Raw genomic sequence first — 7,846 nt, forward strand, 5'->3', positions numbered from 1 at the left:
TCCGATGATTAATGATAAATAAAAAACTAATAAATAAAAATACTTCCTCTTGGATGTGTATTAGTCTGATAATGGTTTAAAAGGTCAGGACTGCTGGCAGGTCATTCGTCTCCGATAAACCCTGCTCTGTGGGATCGAGCATTGTCATTTCGAGGACAGTTTGGTCCCAGACTGTGGAGATGTGGGATTGCCACTGGTAGCAGAATCTCATCTCCATGCATTGAGATTTCCTCCAATGATGACAAGTTGTTTTTCCAGTGAGGGAGATGCCGCCCCACACCATCACACTGCCTCCACCAAAAGCTGCTACCCTGTCAGTGCAGCAGTCAGCATAGCATTCGCCATATCCTCTCCATACTTTAACCGTACAAACCAACTCCTGTAGGCAGAATCTGGACTCATCGCTGAACATAATGTTCCCTTACATGTTCAGGTTTCAGTGTACATGCTGCCGACACCAGCGTGAATGGGCCTGATGGGGAAGGGCAGTCATGGCAGGCATCCTGGCAGCTCTGTGAGGCAACCCACATACTCAGCTCTGCTGCTCAACCTACAAATGTGTTCTCCTTACATTTAAAGGAAATAAACAGGTTTTCCATTGATATAAGATATATTGCAAAAACGTATTGTTACAACAAAGAAAAATTTGACCAAGCATAAATTTCCTTGCTTTTTATCCTAAGTGTGCTGTGCTATGTGTACACACATATTGCTCAATTAATCAGACCTTTCTAGCAAACCCAAATTGGTGCTTCTGGAGTAATCCCAACAAAACCTTAATGAATCCATGTATCACCTTAGTTTAAATTTCCACCTGAAAATTCACATTCTGTGTTTTTTTTCTTCAGACAGAGCCCTATACCTACTGTCACAGGCAATTTGGAATGAATCAGACACTTTATTATGAAATTGAGTCCAGGTGTAGCATCTTCCACTTGGCTTGGCATTAATTTGCAGTTTTTCTTTTAAATTAAATTAATATCATAACATAATGATATTTATATTATAATGTCCGTCAATTTAACCACTTTTGCAGTAAAATAATATTATACGTAAATCTTTTTCATCTGTTAAAGACCTTAAACGATGTGAAAAACACTCTTGTCCTTGGTTCTACCTCTGGTAGAGGTATTTCAGAATTCTGGGAGCAGTTCCCCTGTTTTTTTGCACCGTGATGTTTGCCACAATGTTAACATTCATTTTAAATCGAAGTGGTTCATGGGAGTCTACGGAGATTGTCTCGCTTTTGGATTCAGCCTCAAGTGGTCGTTAATGGAACTGCAGTTTTGGCACTTCATTTGACTTGATTTTTCATCCGTTGGCTGCCATCGAGAGATATTCCTGCAGACATGTTTGGGCAGTTATTTTGAATCATTCAGTGGTCACTAGGATATAAAACCAACAACAATACACTTCCAGACATTGCCGACTTAGCCTTTTTTCCTCTGATTTTGAACTATTTTTGCTGCAGTGGATTAATGTCTATACTAATAATGATAGGCTTTTACATATGCAAAAGCTTGCAACTCTCCTGGTTGGTGAAGGCATACAACCGCTGTGCTCCAGCTTGTATGTTTCCTGCCACTCTGTACACACCAAAGCTATGCTGTTGCTCTTATTATGTCCAATATTCCCACGTTTAAGCCTCAGAAAGTCTCTTTAGCTGCTAATGCAGAGCTGTGTTCAAACAATGCCAATAACAGTGTTTGCCTTTTGGTTTTGCATACTTAGCATGCACTAGTTTGTTTTCTTATGAACAAATATTGATTTGTGCGTCTCTAAAGACTGCATACAAGAAAACAGTTTCTTTTAAGTGACACTAGCTCTGAACCCAGCACCCACCAATGCTAACCACTGCACCACCAAACTGCCTGCATAGCAGACGTGCAGCACACGGAAGTCATGTGTGTGTCCACCTGATGAATCCAAGTCGAAACTCTCCTATCGATTTTTTTTTTACTCCCCAGCAAGCTCCAGTTATTCTATGTGTCTGTCATATCAGGTGGTAAGTCTTTATGAATTTAGTGCTATTTCTGACGCCTACCGCATTAGATATAGTTGCACACATTGCACAAATTGTTACTACACATAGCGCAGCTTTAAATTAATCAGCTTGTTGAAACAGCTGCATGTGTTAAATCGTGAAAAGAGAACCATGAAGCATTTATTACTCACAGAGAAACGTGCACTATTTACTCAGAAAAAGGAAGGCGCATCAGTTATGGCATCAATTTACCTTTCTCATCATGCTGCCTTTTTTTTTTTCTTTTGCTTTCTGCAGCCTTCCCACTCAGTTTGTTTTTTAGATATTGTTAAAGGGGATAAATGGAGGTGGATCTCAAGAACAGATAGCTTTAAAAAGCACAGCATAACCACAGGTGGCATGACAAAAATGGAGGACAGAATGTTTCAGTGTTAGATCTGGCTGTACAAGAAACCTTCAACCTACACTGCTACATCTGAATGTGTGATTTAGAGTTTATTTTCTCCTCTGATTTTCTGGCTCACTGTGACCATAAAGCTTCAGCTCTATTTGGAATGGATGCACTGGCGAGGATGCTGAGAAGTGCTGAGCAGAGGGAGGTGGGGGGGTCTGGCTGGGTCTGGCTTGGCAGGGTGCTACAGCAGTTAATTAAAGCTGCTGGGCAGGTATTTCGGGATTAGGAGTGGGTGTGTGGAAAGGGCCTCTGGTGGCCTTAGCATGAAGTCATCATCTCATGAGTAATAGTGGCTGTGAACACTTGAGTGTGCCGGTTGTTTCTTCAAATGCTTGTGGTTGTGTCAGTAGAATTTGCTTGATGTGGTGCGTCTCTTTGTTATGACTGGCGCTTGCTTTATGGCACTGATCGCGTTTACCAGTGAGACATCTCATTAATGTGGCGATAAAATGTCATTTTGCTGGACAGTCAATCATGGGGCTTATTCAGCTAGCGAGTAAACACTCTTATGTAATGGAGCGTGTGATTATTTTTCCTACTTTTATTTTCTTATCATCACAAATAATGTTGTCATTTAAACAACATTGGAATTCTTATTATCTTTATATAAGATTTGCTTCATCATCGGGAGAAAATGGCCTGGAGGTATTCTGAAAACATCACAAGACTATAATTTGCCAAATCAAGATCACGATAACAAGAAAAATAAATAAATATTTGGGGATTTGTGATCTTTAAAGAACACATCCACAAGACGTTAGCGGACATGCTCAGTTAATAACTTTATTTATTTCAGACCTTCAGTCTAACTCTGGGTCACACCACCTACAGAAATACTCTGACGATTCAGTTGAATGCTTACGTGATGGGCAGGAGGAGTACAGAGCACTACTGGATTATTCTGTGGAGCGGGGTGGGAAGAATTATTTTCTTTTGAATGTGAATCAGACCAGAGAGGTGGTGATCGACTTCAGAAGGAAGACGAGGCATCACGACTCCTGTCTGTCCTGGAACAGGATGTTGATGTGACGGAGGAGCGCAAAGTACCCGGGCATCTACATCGACAGCAGGCTGAACTGGAATACAAACAGAGAAGCTGTGCACAAAAAAAGGGGGGTGAACAGGTTCTACTCCCAAAGGAAGCTGAGATCCTTCTGTGTGTGCAGGAAAACGATGGAGATTTTCTTTTTTTACCAGTGAGTTGTGTTGAGTGCAGTGTACTTTATTGCGGCATCAGAGAAAACTGTCTCTGTGCCTGTGACTGGCTCCAAACTGGACACCTTTGAAACTTGTAAAAAATGTTTCACATCATGTGACCACCGTCTGCACCACTCACTGGACAGGCAGCCTTCTATAACAGATGCATGCCACAAGGACGGGAAATCTTTCATGCTACATGCACTTTATAATACAATATATCTGTCTGTTACAGAATCATCTGCAAGATCTTATCTTTATATGTCCTGTAGTGTATAGTCCTGGGATTTTGCATCCTATCAGCCTGAGGGTGTGCTTGGTGTGCAACAACAGATCTCGGGGCTTGAGGTTTCTCAGCAGCATGGTGTTTTGTAACAAGTGGATCAATGAATTTCACTTGACCTTTCAGAGGTGTTAATGTTGCGGCTGATTGGTGTGTGTGTGTTATACCTTCTTCCTCCAGGTGGCCGAAAAAATTGCCGTGACACTTTAAATCACAAGTACTCGATCTTTTGACCATGAATGAACTCTGTCCTCTGTTTTTATTAGGGGAGCTTCTCCGTCTTTCTCCTCCACCCCCGCACGTCTCCGCACACATATCCATCCAGTTATGTCACTGCAGCTCTCAAACATTCCCTCATTTACGCTCACATACGCTGACACACACACGCACCATATGGTTGAATGTCAGACAGCTGCAAGACCTGAAGTGATGTGGCAGGGGATTGTGTTGCAGAAAGTGATGATGATGAAGATAATGATGATAGCTTCTGCTCACAGCAGCAAGAATGAACTGCCTCCATGTTTAGATGTATACGTCTGTACGAACTGTGTGTGCGTGTGTGTGTTTATGTGTGGGTGCTTTGTGTCAGCGTGTAAGCCGACTTGCTATTGTGTACGTGTGTCCATGTGTCACTCAGCCTTGTGATAGATACCAAGTTGTCACATCTATCAAGCAGACAACAGTTCCACATGCATATTCATCATTATGGTAATTTCATCCAAAGCGCTTTAATGAGTTCACAACATTAACAGCTCCGATGAGGTGATGAACAAAAGCTTTGCAGCTTTTTTCCCCCTGTCCCTGTCACTGACTCATAATGAAACATTTATTTGGTACAGTTTTCCTGAGTGTGCTAAACAAATGTGTAGGGCATTGCTGTAAAGTAAAGCTGTCACTTTTATTTATTTATTCCTTGTGGTTTAGGAATAATGTGGGCAAGGGGATGTTTCAAGTATTCAAGTTACATTTAATAAGAATGACCACCAGATGGCAATTACATTCATATGTGGAAACTGACTCTGCTGTTTATCCGCTGTTGTAAATATTCCCTGTGTTACAGTATAAACGACACATTTTAAGGAACTCGCACTCTTACAGTCGAAGCAGGCTCTGGCAAACTAATGGGGCGAATCTGTCACCTAGTGGTTAAATTAAGAGGTGAGACAAAAGCAGCTCTCATTTCATCAGCAGAGATCTAGGGTATTGTTTATGTAACAATGCAACAATGTGAGTTTGGTGACAGGGAGTCTGGAGACACATTAAAGGAAAATCCTGAGTAAATCAGTGGAGAAACACAACGAATGCAGATGTTCATGAGTGGAACATTGATTCACCGAATGGTTTGATGAGCATGAAAATGATGTGATTCAGATGTTTAACCCAGTTGAATATCTTTGGGAGATTTTGGACTCAAATGTTAGACACAGAGATGTCTTTCAGCTGGCTTGGGATTGCTTTGATGTCCCACCAGAAGAGCTGGAGGAGGTGGTTGGGCAGAGTGAGGTTTTATGCTTAAACTGCTGCCTCAATAACCTAGACCCTGATGGATGGATGGATGTTTGACCACCCTACAGCAAGTGTTTTGATCCTTCCATCTTGGCAAGTCCGTCACAAGATGCACTGAACCTTAAGTGAAGGTGAACGAATTTGCTAGTCTGTGCCTCCTGTGACACCTCCATCTTCTCGGGTCTTCTCAAAATCCAATTTAGTTTTAAGCAGTCACCTCAAGGCACTGGAAGTTAAGGAACATATAATAATAGAGCCCCAACAATCAAACGACCCCCTGTGAGCAAGCACTTGGCGACAGTGGGAAGGAAAAACTCTTATTTAACCAGGAAGAAACCTCCAGCAGAACCAAGCTCAAGAAAGGGCAGCCATCTGCCGCGACTGGATGGAGATGAGGGGAAAGAAGAGAGCAGAGGGAGGCAGGACAAAATACCCACTGTGGAAGAGAGCTAGAGTTTAAGAATAACTAATGATTAAATGTCCCGAGTCCCTTAAAATGTGTGTATAAACACATATAGAGTGAAAAGAGGTGAGTGAAGAAGAAACAGTATGGGAAGCCCCCATCAGTCTAGGCCTATTGCAGAAGAAAGGGTTGAGGTTCAAGTTTATCACAGACCTCTTGCACCAATACCACAGGAGGTCTATTGATAGCCACCCATTTGTATGTAAACTTAGCAGAACAGCAGTGGGGACAGAGAATCTCCTTGGTAGATCCTGCACTTCATGGTGACCTATGCTATGGACTTGAAGGTGGCCTCTGGTGTTGTTTGCCACATCCCCACTGAGTTCCTGATGAAGGCTCTTAGGGTCCTGTTGATCTTGTATAGTTCTAGGCATTCCAGAATCCATGTGTGGGGCATTGAGTCATTGGCTTTCTTGTAGTCAATCTAGGTGGTGCTGTGGTAGGTCAGTCTGGTCTTGCAGTCTTGGGCAACTGGACTGTCTACCAGGAACTGGTGTTTTGCACTTCTAGTATTGTTGCGAATTCCTTTCTGTGCCCCGCTTATGTGCCTGTTCATCTTAGCCGCTATGATACCTGAAAGGAGCTTCCATGTGGTACTGGTAGTTGGATGGGACTGGTCCCTTCTGGAGTTCCTTGAGGATCAGGACTATCCAGGCTTCAGTCAGGCATTCTGGGTGTCTCTTGTTGACTAGCAGCTGGTTCATTTGAGCTGCCAAACGCTTATAGAGTGCAATCAGCTTCTTCAGCCAGTAGGCGTGAAACATGTTGGGGATGGTGCTGTCCAGAAGAAGAATGTTAGAAGGTTCTGTGATGAAGTGCTGGTTTGTTCTTCTACCTTCTATCTCTCTGATGTACCTCTTCAATCAACTGGCCAAGGCTGTGAGTCTTTGCTTGGCAGTTTCCAAGGCTCAGGTATGGGCACCTTGCTCTATTTCTTAGGCACCTTTCTGCAGCTCCAATTTTTGATTAAGTTTCCTCTGTGCTACCTTGACCTCAGCCTCTAATCTCCTTCTCCATGGAGGTTACTGCTCCTTGTGCTTGTTCATCTTGTAGCCAAGCATCTCAGTGACCACTACTGCTGTGGTCTAGATCAGCTGGTTGGTTTCAGTGATGGTTGCAGTAGGGATTGTCCGTAATGCTGCAGTTCCATCTTCTAGTAGACTTTCAGAGGGTACTTCATGGAGTCTTGGTAACCAGTTACGGAGGATCCAGGTTTCCAGCTTTGCCATGATCCTCTTTCAGGTCAGCTGCTCTCGCGATCAGCACTCCTGCTTCCATCATACTTAGGGCTTGGTACGCCATCTCGGGTACACATTTATAACAGTTATCATCAATGCATTTTATGTTTACTATGAAACATGTATCTGAGAATTTTAATTTATTGGGCACACCTATAATATGTATCCTTCAGCATGAATTATGTATAAATTATTGCCTCTCAGATCACGGTCAGAGAAAATGGATGGATAGCTCTATTTTCTAAAAGGAAAAGAATAAATGAGCACACTCAGCAGAAAATACGTTTTCACTAACATTTGAAGGAGAAAAATGTATGTGCGTCTGGTTGTACTAAAATTTAAAGATTCAGTAACTTGTGCAACTCACCACATTCAATGCCAGTGTCATTGTGAGAGTTGCCATGCTACCAGTGACCACCAACACTTGCACAACAGATTGTCTCATGTTTTAGCTTAATGTGGATTCAATAATTTACATACTTGTTAAGTAACAAATGCTGACAGCATCCTTAACTTGTAGTTACTGGACTGAAATTGCATTTTTTATGGTTAGGTTTATACACTGGCAACATCTGGCCAACTAGAGGGAAAGACAGTGGTTTGCTTTGATAAAGAAATTTCGAACACAATCCACTTTAGACTCATTTTCTGTCTAAAGTGAGAGCAGTTCAGCATATGATATGATACCATTACCCACACATTGATAATTATATAACAATAC

Source organism: Mchenga conophoros, linkage group LG15, assembly GCF_057382185.1.
Source record: "Mchenga conophoros isolate Kocher_MC1m ecotype Shallow Benthic linkage group LG15, M_conophoros_male_GT1.1, whole genome shotgun sequence".
NCBI classification, from domain to species: domain Eukaryota; kingdom Metazoa; phylum Chordata; class Actinopteri; order Cichliformes; family Cichlidae; genus Mchenga; species Mchenga conophoros.